This window comes from Dendrobates tinctorius, unplaced genomic scaffold (assembly GCF_039654945.1).
Source record: "Dendrobates tinctorius isolate UK_male_01 unplaced genomic scaffold, ASM3965494v1 ptg000019l, whole genome shotgun sequence".
In the NCBI taxonomy this organism is placed as follows: Eukaryota; Metazoa; Chordata; class Amphibia; order Anura; family Dendrobatidae; genus Dendrobates; species Dendrobates tinctorius.
The window spans coordinates 81046209-81062916 of NW_027361687.1; the positions used below are offsets into that span (position 1 = coordinate 81046209).

General features: G+C 47.9%; 1 long non-coding RNA gene across 1 annotated transcript in view; it reads right to left on the reverse strand.

Moving 5' to 3' along the window:
- Positions 1–15488: 15488 nt before the first annotated feature.
- LOC141082736 (uncharacterized) overlaps positions 15489–16708 on the reverse strand; it is a 35214-nt gene continuing 33994 nt past the window's right edge. The window contains exon 3 of the long non-coding RNA XR_012230566.1: positions 15489–16676. This is a non-coding gene — a long non-coding RNA (uncharacterized lncRNA). The remainder of the gene's footprint in view (positions 16677–16708) is intronic.

A 16708-nucleotide genomic window follows, 5' to 3' on the forward strand; every position in this document is an offset into this window, starting at 1 on the left:
GGTGTAAAAATGAGAAATCGCTGGTCAACTTTTAACCCTTATAACTTCCTAAAAAAAAAATTTCGTTCCAAAATTGTGCTGATGTAAAGTAAACATGTGGGAAATGTTACTTATTAAGTTGGGATTTAAGGGCATAAAAATGCAAAGTTTGAAATTTGGCGAAAATTTCGCAATTTTCAGTTTTTTTTCACAAATAAACACAAGTTATTGGACCTCATCTTCACCCGCCTCTGCTCCCTATCTAACCCCTCTAACTCACCTCTTCCTCTCTCTGACCACAACCTTCTCACATTCTCTTCCCTCTCCACTCCATGTCTACAATCCCCACCCCACAAACTTTCACACCCTCGCAGAAATCTTAAACACCTTGACCTACACTCATTCTCTGAATCCCTCCTCCCTCTCACAGATATAAGTTCCTTACACAATGCGGATGACGCTGCTGCTCTATATAACACCACAATAGCTGTAGCTTTGGAATCTGCTTCCCCATTTACACATACCAAAGCTCGCAAAATCAACAGACAGCCCTGGCACACCAGCCTGACCAAAGAACTGAGGCGAGCTTCCAGGGCTGCTGAGCGCAGATGGAAAAGATCCCACTCCAATGAGCACTTCATCGCATTCAAACAGTCTCTCACTACTTTCAAGACCACACTCGCCACAGCTAAACAAACCTACTTCTCATCGCTCATATCCTCCCTGTCTCACAACCCTAAACAGTTATTCAACACCTTCAATTCTCTCCTCTGTCCCCCAGCACCTCCTCCCTCCCCACTCATCTCAGCTGAAGACTTTGATGTTATCAATCTTCTGCTTGAAAAATGAGGCAGAGACAGTTTTGGTCAACAACCCCCAGAGCCCCTCCTCCCAACTTCCCAGCCCTCCACCTCCAAAACTAACTTCTCCACCATTACAGAAGATTGACTCTCCACTCTACTCTCAAGATCACATCTCACCACTTGTGCACTTGACCCGATCCCTTCTCACTTCATCCCAAACCTCACCACAGTCTTCATCCCAACCCTAACCCATCTCTTCAACCTATCACTAACAACTGGTGTTTTCCCCTCAAGCTTTAAACATGCCTCAATCACACCTATCCTCAAAAAGCCCTCTCTTGACCCATCCTCTGTATCTAGCTATCGCCCTATATCACTTCTCCCCTATGCCTCCAAGCTACTGGAACAACACGTCTACCTTGAACTGTCCTCCCATCTCACTTCTTGCTCCCTCTTCGACCGCTTACAATCTGGCTTCCGGTCACACCACTCCACCGAAACTGCCCTTACTAAGGTCACCAATGACCTCTTAACCGCCAAGAGCAAGCGACACTACTCTGTCCTCCTCCTCCTGGACCTGTCGGCTGCCTTTGACACAGTGGACCATTCCCTACTATTACAGACCCTCTCATCCCTTGGCATCACAGACTTGGCCTTATCCTGGATCTCATCATACCTAACAGACCGGACATTCAGCGTCTCCCACTCACACACCACCTCCTCACCTCGCCCCCTATCTGTCGGAGTCCCACAAGGTTCATTCCTAGGACCCCTGCTCTTCTCCATTTACACCTTTGGCCTGGGACAGCTTATAGAATCTCATGGCTTTCAGTATCATCTCTATGCTGATGACACACAGATCTACATCTCTGGACCGGATATCACCTCCCTGCTAACCAGAATCCCTCAATGTCTGTCCACTATTTCATCCTTCTTCTCTACCAGATTTCTGAAACTTAACATGGACAAAACAGAATTCATCATCTTTCCCCCATCTCACGTGACCCCCCCCAAAGAACCTATCCATTACAGTAAATGGCTGCCCACTCTCCCCAGTCCCACAAGCTCGCTGCCTCGGGGTAATACTTGATGCTGATCTCTCCTTCAAACCACATATCCAATCCCTTTCCACTTCCTGCCGACTTCAACTCAAAAATATTTCACGAATCCGTTCATTCCTCAACCAAGAATCTGCAAAAACCCTAGTCCATGCCCTCATTATCTCTCGCCTTGACTACTGCAACCTCCTGCTCAGTGGCCTCCCCACGAACACTCTCGCACCCCTCCAATCTATTCTAAACTCCGCTGCCCGACTAATACACCTGTCCCCCCGCTATTCCCCAGCTTCTTCCCTCTGTCAATCCCTTCACTGGCTCCCCATTGCCCAGAGACTCCAGGACAAAACCCTAACCATGACATACAAAGCCATCCACAACCTGTCTCCTCCATACATCTGTGACCTCGTCTCCCGGTACTTTCCTGCACGCAACCTCCGATCCTCACAAGATCTCCTTCTCTACTCCCCTCTTATCTCCTCTTCCCACAATCGCATACAAGATTTCTCTCGCGCATTCACCCCTACCCTGGAACTCTCTACCACAACATATCAGACTCTCACCTACCATCGAAACCTTCAAAAAGAGCCTGAAGACCCACCTCTTCCGACAAGCCTATAACTTGCAGTAACCATCGATCGACCAAACCACTGCATGACCAGCTCTACCCTCGCCTACTGTATTTTCACCCATCCCTTGTAGATTGTGAGCCTTCGCGGGCAGGGTCCTCTCTCCTCCTGTACCAGTTATGACTTGTATTGTTTAATATTATTGTACTTGTTTTTATGTATACCCCTCCCTACAAGTAAAGCGCCATGGAATAAATGGCGCTATAACAATAAATAATAATAATAATAAGTTATATGAATGAAATTTTACCACTAACTTGAAGTACAATATGTCATGAGAAAATAATGTTGTAATAACTCCGGAACGCTTCTATGGATCCGAGAGATTCTCTCATAAATGGAACAGTGGTCAGAATTGTGAAAATTGGCCCGGTCATTAACGTGCAAACCACCCTCGGGGGTAAAGGGGTTAATACAGAGAATACTGAACGCAGGCAGAAAATAAAGGAGGTATGGGGGATTAAGGTTCAGGAAGAGAACAAGTGTTCAAATAACGAGTAAACTTATGAGTCTGATGTTTCTTGAGGAGGGAGGCTTGGAGATCCTGTGGAGGCATCGTCGGAGACGCGTGAAGTCTCTGACCTGGTCTTGGAGGAATGTGCGGCACTCTCTCAGTCAAGATGTATCCTGGCTCTCCTAGGCATATTCTTGCGGTACCCGGGCGAGGTGTCCATGGAGGAGGCGTCTGTGGCGCCTGTTCTGAAGGATGGAGATCAGCGGTGGGGACCAGGAATATCCTGCCAGTCTCTGCATATTTACCCCAGTCAAACCTACTGCGTGTACCACCGTTAGACAGAGGTACAGAACGAGATGCCTCCTCAGTGTCAGAGGTGGGAGAGATCACAGTCACGCGCTGCTTGCAGCCTGGCTGCATGTGTGTCGTCTGTCGGCAATGCCACCTGGTCTCCTGGCGTCGCGCTATGGAGAGTGAGTCAACCTTCTGCTGCACTCGCTGTCTTCCCATCAAAGAGGCTGTTTTGGATGTGTTTTTGTTGATTCGCTAAAGCTTTAGATGCTGCATGGAACTTGCCCGGGGATACCTGGACCTTCAGACACAGACTCTCACAAAAGCTGCCCCATTTTAGTATGCTCCCTGTTGCCCAATCAATCTGGGGGGAATGGAGGCGCAGCCATGTTATCCCCAAAAGTACCTCATCCATACCTCTGTAATAACCAGAAAAGAGATTATCTCCTGATGGTTTGGAGACATAGTGAGGGAAAGGGATACTCTCCTATTGGAAATTGGGGTTGGCAAAACGGACTCATTAGCTACCCGAAAAGACATGTGGGTCGCCCTCCCAGGGCCGTGGGGTACTCGGTACCGGGCCGGTGTCAGCAGGATGTGTCACAGCAGCGGTGACCCGGTCCGTGGCTCTGGGTGCCCAAGTAATAGGGGGGAATGTAATGGTTTGATTGAAGTTAATGGAATAGTTCGTGACGCCACCTGTGGTGTTCGGCAAGTGAGATGTTAGGCCAATGCTGCATGCAGATCCTCTGGGGCTGAGGGTGTGTTGCAGCCAAGATGGTGAAGCTCCCCACAGGTGGAGCTGTAGCCCCAGGACAGTGTAGATATGGAATTAGAGGAGAGGCACAAGCAGTGTAGAAGCTGGTACCCAGATGTAGCAGTGCTGGGTGCGTTGGCGCAAAAATGAATGGAGGACACCAGGGCTTGCAGTTCCAAAGCTTTACTCACAGTCTGTAGTACACACAGGTGCCTGCCTCCATGCCGTGTCCTCTGGGTCAGGGACTCAGTCAACCTCCAGGCAAGATGGAATGCTCCCTTACAACGCTTCGCCAACATGTGCCTTTCTGACCGTCTCCTCTATAGCGCCTTTAAGTGTGAAGATCTCCTAGTACTGAGTTACACTGGAGTTCCTCCTGACAGATGTTCCCAAGAACTCTACTTGTACGGCAGACAGCTGTAGCCTGCTTCGGGGACTCCCTACTCCTGAGTCCCGGCTCACTATCCAAGTTGCTGTTGTGCCCCCAAGTCTTAGATGGGAGTAGTGCATTTACAGCTCACTACTCCACCGGTGTCTGCTGCAGAACCATAAGTGTCCATACAACCTCGGGGACCGGGCCACGGCCTTGCGCTTAGAACTTCTACGCAGGGTTCTTCCTCTAACCCACATACTCTCTGTTCTCTTCTACTCCTTCGTTCCGTACTATTCTTTCCCTCTTATGGAAGTTCAGGTTTCAGTTCAATGTCTTTCTCCTTCTTTCCTTTCCCGTGCCAGCTGGCTCAGATCACTGAGGCAGCTGCAGCACTCCTTCCTCTATCCCTCTTCCAGGGATCTCACTCCTCTCTCAGTGACTTCCTCCCTCAGACTCCCCGTCTGACTGACCTGTAATTCTAAACCTCCCCGCTCTTTTATGTATTCTAACTCCACCCGCCTCCCAGCACGATTAGTGTTCCAAGCAGGGAACCACCAAAGGTGCTCTGCTACTCTCTAAGCATGGAGCTGCAATGTGGTTTTGCTGAACTACTTTGTTGTGTGGGATGCGAGTGTTGGAGCGTGGTCAGGAGCCTCCAACTTACCTGGATGGTGGGGCACCACACCTTAGGAGAAGGTGCAGTACCTCTGTGGCGACTGAGCCTCAGGGGTGCCACACATGGGCTTGGCACGCTATCCCATTGGTAATGCTATCTGTTGGGCGAAGGTAGTGGACATGAAATTGCCCTCAGCCCCGGAGTCCATGCAAGCCTGCGCTGTGAGAGTAGCCGACCTAAACGTCAGAGAAACCCCAAAAGCCAACTTGGGTGACACCTTAACAGGAATAAGTGAACCTCTCCCCATGGTCACTTGACGCTGTGACTCTTTAAGACGTTTGGTACATTTATTGGCAAAGTGACCGAATTGCCAACAGGCAAAACAAGTCGGCTGCGGACGTACAGAGTGGGAGATTGGCTCTGCTCGAGAGACGTCCATGGGCTCTACAGGGTCGTCAACCTGAGTTGGGTGACACATGGGATTGGCAAAGTTCAGAACCAATAGAACCCTAGATTTAGTATGAGCTCGCTCCAAATCACGCTCAGCATGCCGCAGATCTATGCCAGTGGCCACTTATATTAACTCTTCCAGGGAAGTTGGTATCTCCCTTAGTGGCCAAAGCATCCCTAACATGATCTGCTAAGCCCCTCCAAAAATAGGTATCAAGACTTTATCTGGCCACTCCAACTCGGTATCTAAAGTATGAAATCTGATGGCAAACTAGCTAACCATTGACAAACCCTAAATAAGAGCCAGGAGCTGCAGAGCGGTATCATGCGTTACTTGTGGCCCCCAAAAAACGAGTGGCACTAAGGATCAGATGATCATCTTGTTCCCATAATGGTGTAATCCATTCCAATGCCCTGCCTGACAAAAGGGAAATTATAAATCCCACCTTGGTACGCTCTGTTGGGAATCGTGAAGCCAGTAACTCCAGGTGGACTGAGTACTGATTCACAAACCCTCTACAAGCCTTGCTGTCCCCAAAAATTTTTTCGGGCAGTGAAAAATGTGGCACAGAGGAAACAGGAGCTGCATCAGCAACTTTGGTAGCAAAAGCAGCTGCCAAAGCCATTACTATGTGGCGAGATCTACAGCTGAAGTCGCCTGCTCGAGACTGGTCAACCTGCTCTCAAGCTGCTGGACATACTGCTGAAGACGCTGATCATCCGCCATTGCTAGCCAGACCCTGGTGCTAGTATACTGTTTACATTTGGTGCGTTCCACCAATCCTGATTATAATAAGGTGTGTTCGACCCAGGGTCCATCGTGCGGTGCTGACGAAACCGCAGCTAGAGGACAATGGCTGATCATAGTTGCGAGTTAACACGGTAAGCACACCAAGTTAAACGTCACTCTGTGTGCATTCCATTCTAAGCGCCTGACTCTGTTGCTCCACAGAGCAGTGCGGAAACTGAGAGCACTCTAAGCTATGCCCTGTTGAACGTCACAAGACTATAGAGGGATTGATGCTAGTGGGGTCCCTATATCTCACCTCCCACTACGTTGGTGATTGTGTCATTGCAGGTTCACAGTGGCTTTTGAGCCCACGCCTGAGGACACCCAGTGCATCCACTAAGTTCAAGCGAGAGTTCCCACCCCACACTGCCTGTCTAGAAACACACTCACAGTGCTATTAGAGGCACACGTGCACACAGGGTGGTAGCTGTCTCACCTACATGCACACACACAGCAAGTAAGCATGATACTAGCACACAGGCGTGCGCCATTGAGAGCCTTTTATGTCTTTAGCTCAAGTCCAGACAGACAGGACCTTGCCTGTGGACCAATCAGAAACTGCCCCCTCACCAGAGCAGCTGATGTCCGAGCACCAATGAGAAGGCGTCACATCATGGACATGCTCAGTAGGATGAAATTTGGACTTATACACCTGCAGCGTTGTGCTCTGGAGCCTACCAGTAGTCACTATAGGCTTAGCTGGAGAGCCAGCAGCAACTACACATGCAGCATGAGCTTGGGCAAGGTGCTGGGTCCAGAGTCTGTGCTGAGCAGTCATCCCAGCAGCCAAGCCTGAATGGGAGACTGCTGCACCAGACAAGGCTTGGGATCGCTCCTGTGCAGTGGGAGAAACCTGGCAACTAACAAGTCCTTTATTACTTATGCATAGTATAGATGACAACTTTTTAATTAGTAGGGATGTGACCATTGAGAATGGGAATCTGAGAAGTCCTCACATGATGAATGGGCCTCTGAGAAGTCCTCTCATGATGAATGGACCTCTGAGAAGTACTCACATGAAGAATGGACCTCTGAAAAGTACTCACATGAAGAATGGACCTCTGAGAAGTACTCACATGAAGAATGGACCTCTGAGAAGTACTCACATGAAGAATGGACCTCTGAGAAGTACTCACATGGAGAATGGACCTCTGAGAAGTACTCACATGAAGAATGGGCATTTGAGAAGTCTTCACATGAAGAATGGGCCCTGAGATTTCTAGTTAGAATCAAGTGTTGGCTACTCCAGCAATTCTATAGATAATGAACATAGAATGGCGGAATATGGCTCTCAGGAGAAGCTGTGGAGCTTAATGATTTTGTAACAATTACATGGGTACTATGGAATCTGACTGCGTGGGATAATTTGACACTGACACCAAAGATGATGCAAATAAGTATATTTAACAAGTGTAACAAAACTAACTGGGCACTTCCTGCAATTGTAACGAAAACACAGCACAATATGGAATGATGCAAGTAAAGCAAAACTAACAGAGCACTTCCTGCAGTTGTAACAAAAACACAGCTCAATATAGAAATGTCAAGAAAAACTGAAGAGCGGGGCATGATCACTAATATAATCAGTCCAACAGTAATATAAAGCAGGTGTGCACAAGGCACTAAACGTAGGAGTCCAGCAAAAAGCACACCACATTTAATGAGGCAGTCCAGCAATATTTAGTGCTGTGTGCATGCTCATTCTTAAGTGGTTCCTATTGAAAAATATGGAGCATGATGCCCCAAAATCATATATGACAAAATAACTCACTAATGAAAAATACATGCAAATTTTATTAGACTATACACAAACATGAAATAGAAAATATAAAAATTCAGTAAGAATGATGGATAAGTGGTGATGACTAGTGATGAGTGAGCACTAAACTGCTCGGGTGCTCATTGCTCGGGTCGAGCAAATTGGAATACTCGGGTACTCGGACAACAAGCCCAATGTAAGTCTATGGGAGACCCGAGCTTTTTTGCCGCGATCCCCCCCGGGGATCCTTTTAAGGTCTAGAAACTTCTGAAAATGCTGGAAACACAGCTCAAATGACATGGGGACATCATGGGGATCACCACTGGAAGCATTCCTGACTCCTAGTTCACAGCTTTAAACAATTTTTCCCGAGATTCATGCCATTTTTCCCGTTGCAACAAAAATCACACCAAAACTAAACCGAAACTGATTTTGCAGGGAAATATGTTAAGGTACATCCTTTGCAGGTTAATGACTTGCCTGTAAGGCAAAATAATTAACCCCAGATCAAAATGTTCCTCCACCACTTGGGCTTAGGTCAGACGCAGCATTTTTGAAGCATTTTTCAACTTCAACTTTGCTTTAATCCACTACAAATGCATTCACTGGGAAATGTCATTGTAACATTTAACAATCCTAGCTGGCCATGTGGTGTGTGACACATAAGCAGACCCATCTTGTTTCATTTATGAAGGAGGAACTTTTAAAGTCACAGAGCCTATTTTTCCTGGTGCATCAGTGTAAGGCTATGTGCACACGTTGCGGAATTACCACGAATTCCGGAATTACATTCCGCGGAAAGATCGCATTTTAAATTCCCGCGGAAAAACTAGCGATTTGCAAGCGTAATTAGCTTGCAGAATGCTAGCGTTTTCCAAGTGATTTATAGCATCGCTTGGAGAACTGATTGACAGGTTGGTCACACTCGTCAAACACTATGTTTGACGAGTGTGACCAACTTTTTACTATTGAGGCTGCCTATGCAGCATCAGTAGTAAAAAGATCAAATGTTAAAAATAATAAAAAAAGTAAAAAATCGGGTTATATTCACCTTCCGGCGTCCCGCGCAGCCTTCCTGGGCCTCAGCGATCCTCCCATTCCCAGTAATGCCTTGGAGACCTTTGATGACGTCGAGGTCTCGCGATACTGTAGCGATCTCATGAGGCATAGGGACCGCTACAGTATTGCGAGACCGCGACGTCATCAAAGTTCTCGCAAGGCATTACTGGGAACAGGAGCACCGCTGAGGCCCGGGAAGGCTGCGCGGGATGCCGGAAAGTGAATATAACCCGATTTTTTTTTATTTTTTATTCTTTTTTTTACAGGGATATGGTACCCAGAGCCCGGAGGACAGTCTCCTCTCCTCCAGACCGTGGGTACCATCCGCAAATGTTCTACTTACTTTTCGCATGGTGGGCACAGCCACATGCAGAAAGTAAGCAGAACAATGCATTCCTATGTGGGCGGAATCTCCGCGGTTCTGCAAAATTAATGAGCATGCTGCATGAGCATGAGCATTTTTCCGCTATGCGATTCCTCCGCAGGAAAATCTGCAGCATTAGCACAGCATTGCGGAATCCCGTAGGAATGCATGGGATGCTTTTTTTTGCGTTTTTGCAGCAAAAACACGTGTTAAAAACCGCCACGAAAACGTGAAAAAACCGTGACGTGTGAACGCAGCCTAAAGGTGGTGCTATGTGCCTTTCCCTTTAACTAATGTATATGTGTACAATGTGTTGTTGCAGTAATAAATATGCTGTCCCTACATTACTTTACGTAGTTTCAGAGGGCCTGGGTGCTGAAGAGTTAAAGCCCCTCATCACAGCTGACACCCGAGCCCTCATTACAAAGTGGCACTGCGAGCAGGGTGACGGACTGTTGACTAAAGAAGATGGAAGAGACCCCAGCACGGTCAAAATTGCAGCCGTGAGTGCCAGCGGGTCGTAAAGTGGCGCGGAGGCTGGCGATAGCTCCACCTGTCGTGGGCGTCTTGGCTCTAAATCGGCATGAAAAATCACTGTGGCGCCAGAATTCGTCCACCGTGGAAGGAGACTGATGTCCTGGTACCCCTCTGGTTTGGGCAGAACCCACCCATGGTGGGCGTGGAAGAGGAAAAGGTAGAAGAAGATGCAGATCCTGGCTGAGATCCGTGAAGGGGAGGAGACTGAGTAGTTGAAGGAGGAGCGGCAAGGACTGGCCCCTCCCTGGCCAGGGGGGTCCAGAAAGCTATATCCCGCGTGGCGGTCTGGCAGACGCCATTACAGCATATGGTGGCAGGAATGGAACACTCCTGCACACAGTACTGCGTCGGTGTCGGCTGCATTGAGTGGCGATGGAGGAGAGATCAGGAGAAGGCACACCCTGGCTGGCTGTGGGGAGTGTGCCACTTTGGGGAGGTGTTAGAGCTGGACTGCTTCCCAGCAGAGGATCATGGAGCATTCTGGAGGCTGCCAGAAATTGTGCCTCGGGGCCGGAGCCCCAGGAGTCGGAGACTGAACAGGAAGGAGAGCTTAGGCCATGGGGAGAGAGAGAAGCAGATTCGGAGGAATCCTCACTGCATGACCTGGCTTTTGACTACCTGAATGGCGCCCCGACCTCATCCACGGGCCCAGACAGTGACATAACGCCAGTATCGGAGTGGCCGGAAGTGGTCGGCTGGGAGGCATCGGGAGTATCGTTGAGTGTTACCGGGCCCGGCGCCCCGACCCCCCCTCCCCCTGAATCGGGACCACCAGAGGGGGATGAAGAGAGATGCTTCTGCGACTCCCGGAAACTCCCTATGCGTGCTGTGACCCCAGAGCTGCAGCACGCATCGGTGGATGTGCGACCCCGTTCCTCCTCAGCCTCCTCTCAACCACCACAAGGGGAGGGCCCCTATCCATCTCCCGGGCAGGCAGCCTGGATTGCGGGGGTGGTTGAGGCTAGAGTTGAGAGAAACGGGTCGAAAAAATTCAAAAGTCGCCGACTTTCGTCAAAGTCGGGTTTCATGAAACGAAACCCCACCTTAGCGTGAGGTCGACCATGAGGTCGGCGACTTTAGCTCCAAAGTCGGGTTTCAAAAGATGCATTAGCGCCCTTTTTCAGCCAATCAGGAAGAGCGGACACTGTGGGCAACGTGATGACATAGGCAGCGGTCACCACCATGTTTGAGAAGGGCATGCAAGTGATTGGCTTGCTTTGTGTGGCGTCACAGGGGGTATAAAAGGGCGTGCACGCCGACCGCCATGTTACTTATGCTGATCTCAGAATAGGGAGAGCTGCTGCTGATTCTGTAGGGAGAGCGTTAGGAAGGGCAAAAGAAAAAAAAAACGGTTCTGCTGATAGCGCTTTTCACTGTAGTTGGTGTGCAGTGACAGGTGAAGATTTTTGCTTTTGTGCAGCAGCGCTGGTGGTGATTAGGCTGCCTTTTAAGTCTAACTGCATTGCTGTGTGCACACTGGTGTTCAAACTGCTTTTTTAAAAGCAATCCAAATCCAAATTTTATTGTTTTGTCCTGGTGAGGTACTGAGCATTCATTTTTTCCACACACCATACACCGGTGTACGCTCCTCATACAGTACCGTGTACCGGCTGTTATCACGGCCAAATTGAAGCTGTGTGTGACTCTGTAAGGAAAAGCCGAGGAATTTGTCCGTTCTTACAGACCTACACACTAGGGAGATTCCAATTCTGCCCAATTCTATATACACCTTGTAGTTTGTCATACACTAGGCAATTTCTGCCTGTTACTTTGAGGTGTAAAATACACAGGGCCTGACAGAATCCAACTGTGTCCTGAAGTCTGTAGAGAGATTCAAATACTCCCCACTACTATATACACCTTGTACCTTGTTTTACAGTACCATATAGTTGGTGGTATTTTGGGTACATTGCCACCACACTTCCTCATTTTTGGGGAAAGAGTCAATGGAAGTGGGCAGGGGTTGGCAGCTGGTAATGATGGTGTTGGTGTTGGATCTGCTGGTAGTGGCAAAAGCAAAATAGCACCAAATGCAGGAGGTGTTGAGCCTGCGTCATCGTCTGGCTCCACAAGGCCTCGAAGGCTCCCTTTTCTGGGAGTAGGTAAACCGCTTTTAAAGCCGGAGCTTCAGGAACAAGTTTTGGCTTACATTGCTGACTCAGCCCCCAGCTCTATCGCCTCCTCTTCTAAAGTTTTAAAAAATAAAAGCACTGAGTTGTCATTGGAGGCTCATGGTCATGAACCACACCTTTCCTTGTGTCCTTCACCCCAACCAAAATTGAAGGATGCGGCAGGCCACACTACAGATTACTCCATGGAGCTCTCTTCACATACCTTGCCTGGGTTATCAAGTCAAATCGTGAATTACCCAGGCCAAGGTGAATCTGACATTGGGTGCACTGATGCACAGCCACTGCTAGATTTATCTGCTGGTACATTCAATCAGAGCACTACATTGTCCTCGCAGTGTACTGAGCCAGAATCTGACCCTGATGAAACTCAGGTGCTCCTTCCCGCATACTATACCACCATACACGGTGACACAGAGGAAGGTGCACATGACATTGAAGAGGAGGTGATGGATGACCCAGTTGTTGACCAAGATTGGCATCCATTGGGGGAAGAGGGTGCCGCTGCCAATAGCTCAGAAGAGGAGGAGGAGCATCCGCAGCAGACATCGACATCGCAACAGCTGTTATTTGGCAGGCCCGTAGCAGTCCAAAAACGGGTTACAAAAACCAAAAGAGTTGCAGGACAGCTTGGCCAGACGGTCAAAATAGCACAGCGTGCAAGGCCTCAAAATGTCTTCCATAGTAGGAAGAGTGCAGTGTGGCACTTTTTTTAGCAAAATCCTAATGATCAGGCAAAGGTTATCTGTAAGAAGTGCGCAAAGACCTTTAGCCGAGGGAAAAATCTGAGAAATTGGAATACCAGTTGCATGCTAAGGCCGGAGTCACACTAACCTGCGCAAAATACGGTCCGTAGTTTACAGGCGTAATACGGATGAATGACCCCTAAATAGTGATCCGTGGGTCATCCGTAAGCAAGGTGCGGTCGCGTATTTTGCGCATGTCAGCATCCGTATGTAATCCGTATGGCATCCGTATGCAATCCGTATGGCGAGATTTTCTCGCAGCCTTGCAAAATGGACATTTAACGGTTTTGAGGCCTACTAACTATTTAAATCATTCACCTGCACTGTATTTATTAGCTCAGGAACAGGTGGCAGCCTCCATTCTGTCCATTTGTCACCTTGCCTTCACTAGGTGTGTTGCTGTGGTATGTGCAACATGGCAGACAGTCTGACTTTCAACACAACTGAGCAGGTTCTCTTCAACTGGCTTTTGTCATGGTGCTTTGGCCAACCATACCCAGTGATAGGGGATCCGTGGAGGAGGAGACGCATGTGGGTACATCCACTTTTGAGGCAGCGACTCACAAGAGGTCATTTTCACCACCTCTATTATTCTCTGTGGGAGCATCCTGTCAAATTCTACCAATACCGTTGCATGAGCCTTGCAACATTTGCTACACTCTTGGAGACAGTGCGCCCTTGGATAACCTTTCAGGATACAAGGATGCACAAAGCTATATCTGCAGAGGAGCGACTTGTACTCACAATACGGTATGTACTACACAACCACATTCTCTATGTTCATGATGTGTTGGGCAAAGTTTGAATTTTTGCCTTCTTGGAGTAAGTTTTAGGCCCTCATCTTAGTCCACATATGTTTCAACTTACAGACATGAATGTTGTGTGGAATATGTACTGAATATCACTTACTCATTGTGCAAAGCAAGATGTGTGTGTTATTTGCTCTGAAATCTTACCAAGTTTGGTATGTATGGACCTGTTTGTTTTGTAAATATGTGCATTCGACAATCATCCTTTTCTGTTGTTCTTCAGCTTCCTGGCCACTGGCCTGTCTTATGCTGCCCTCCACCATGAGTTTCTGATTGGAAGATCAACCATATCTGGCATAGTCAGGTCAACATGTATTGAAATATGGACAAGACTATATCAAGTCGTCATGCCCGAGGCCAGGATGGAAGACTGGTTGAGGATATCAAGGGACTTTGAGGAAGAATGCCAGTTTCCAAATTGTATTGCGGCCCTTGATGGCAAACATATCCGGGGGCGTAAGCTCTGGCTCCCAATTCTTCTATTATAAACAATACTTTTCTGTTGTATTGTTGGCTCTGGCCGACCCTCAATACAAGTTTATAATTGTTGACATTGGGGCCTATGGAAGGACGGGAGACTCTAGAGTCTTCAATACTTCCATTATGGCTCGGCGGCTACGCACCAACCAGTTGGATCTACCACCACCACGCCAGCTACCAGGCTCCACTCAAGAATGTGTCCCTTATGTTCTTGTGGCAGATGAGGCCTTTCAGTTAACGCGCAATGTCATGAGGCCATATCCCCGGCGCAACCTTCACCACAGGCGCAGGATATTTAACTTGCGCCTATCACGTGCTCGGCGACTGGTGGAGTGTTCCTTTGGCATTCTTTGTGCCAAATGGTGGGTACTCCATTCTGCCATTCAGCTGAGTTAACAAAATGTTAATGAAGTAGTGAAAGCCTGTGTGGTACTTCATAACTTCACCAGGATACATGATTGTTCCTCCTCTGCTGGTTTTGTGCGTAGGCCGGACAATGTGCGTAGGGTGAGACCACCTATCAACCATCAACGTAGACCGATCTCTGGCCTCAATGTGCGTGATCATTTCACTAATTACTTTATGGCACCTCAGGGGGAACCTTCTTGGCAAGAGCATGCTGGATCTATGTTGGCAATGTTGGTTTGATGTGTGTCAAAATATATATATTTCTACGCCTTCTGAATCTATGACTGTTGCTTTGATTTGGTAAGCGTATTTTGATATGGGTTTGGACAATTAAGACAGAGACGTAAAGTGTAGTTGGCCAATTTTTACTTTTGGCTTTTTTGTTGTTTTTTTTTTAGTTTGTAAGGCAAACATATTCTTGCCCTATGAAAAACTTGGGCAATGGCCCAAATTGGGCTTTTGGCATATTTCAACATTGTTGTTCAAACAAAATTACAAACATATCCTACAACATACATAGTGTAATAACAACATTGCAACTGTACACATTTGGAATCCAAAGTAAAAAAGAGGAGTTATCCATCATCAAGATGAGCTACACAAGATAATACTAACATTTATTCTGAAGGTTTTCAAATCATATTAATAAGCCACCATGACAGGCAAGGCTACCTTACGCGTTTCTGACACATATTACATGTCTGTAATAAACACAATATTTCACCGCACTATACTGGGAAAGTCAAAGGATCAAATTAGAAGACTGACTTGATAATACTGTACATAGAGAGAGCGTGATGGTCTTGAGGCTGTTTGCCTTGATTTTGGAATATAGTTAGCTGGCCTAAATTGGACTAAGAGAATATGGACAGCACGCCTTTTCTATGCATTATCAAGTGAGTACTCTATTTTGATCCTTTGACTTTGCCAGTATAGCCCCGTGAAATATTGTATTTTTTACAGACATGTAATATGTCTCAGAAACGCATAAGGTAGCCTTGCCTGTCATGGTGTCTTAATACTAACATTTCTTATGACGGTTTTCAAATCATATGATTATCTGTTTTAGCTCATTTTGCTGCTGGATAAAACCTCTTTTTTACTTTGCCTTGGGATTTTAACTACCAGTTCAAACACACTGGACATCTACTCCCATCAGACCGATTAAGAACAGTCATGTACAGTATGGGTTTACTAATTCCATGTTTTAAGCCACTTATAAATTGTGGAATGTTGGGGAAGGAGAAGGCGGAGGAGCAGCCTGTGGTTGCTGCTGACTACTTTGAGCAACATCGCCCTGTGTGGGTGCATACTGTTGCCCATGCTGTTGGTACTGACCTTCCTCCTGTGATTGTTGGGGGTAGTGGCCATAGTAATACTGCTGAGGGGCATCTTGTTGGGGCGGGTAGGCCCGTGTCTCATACCCACCAATATAGCCATGTCGTCCCCAACCAGGTTGGGACCAGCCTCCAACACTGGGTGGGAATAAGTGGCCATATTGGTGGGGTTGGCTAGAGCCAGAAATCTGTTGCTGCTGTTGGGAAGGTTGGGTAGGGGGAAGAAGGGGGTGGGGTGTAGGCCCACGTATTAGAGGATGTTCAGACCCTGCTTGAGCAAGCATCTGTGTGGGTGGTCTCATGCGCATTAGATTTCGGGGGGAAAGCTGCCACCTCTCCAGATATTCGAAAAGCTCATATGGGGTATTGGGGGGGTGCTTGCATCAAGCAGGATCTGAAAACATCCCCTAATACGGAGCCTGACCTCACGGGAAAGGGCACGGAGATAAAGGGTCAGGCTACGTGAGTAGGCCTCCTCCCCATCATCTGTAGTGACTCTAGATAAATAATTTAGCACCCCTGTGTCCACAATGGTCCTGCTCTCTTGAACAGCGACCTGGCGCCTTCTTCGGCCTCGCCGGGATGTAACAGCAGCCTGTGGGGATCCCCTGATATGGCCAGTTGGGCTGCTTCTCAAGATGTCCGGCTCTTCCAGGATGGGAGATGGGGCAGCAGCAGACCGTCCTTGTGGTGTGGTTTGTTGGGCAGCCCATGGGTTCTCCTGTGATGACTCATCTTCTGCCATGCTTCTTGTAGGGGGAGAAGATGGGCCAGCCACCTCATCCCCTACAGGATCAATTATGGGCTCTGTCTCTGAGCCCGTTCCTCGATCCGTAAGGTTGGATTGAGTTCTGTTATGAAATAGAACAGAGGCAAAAATACA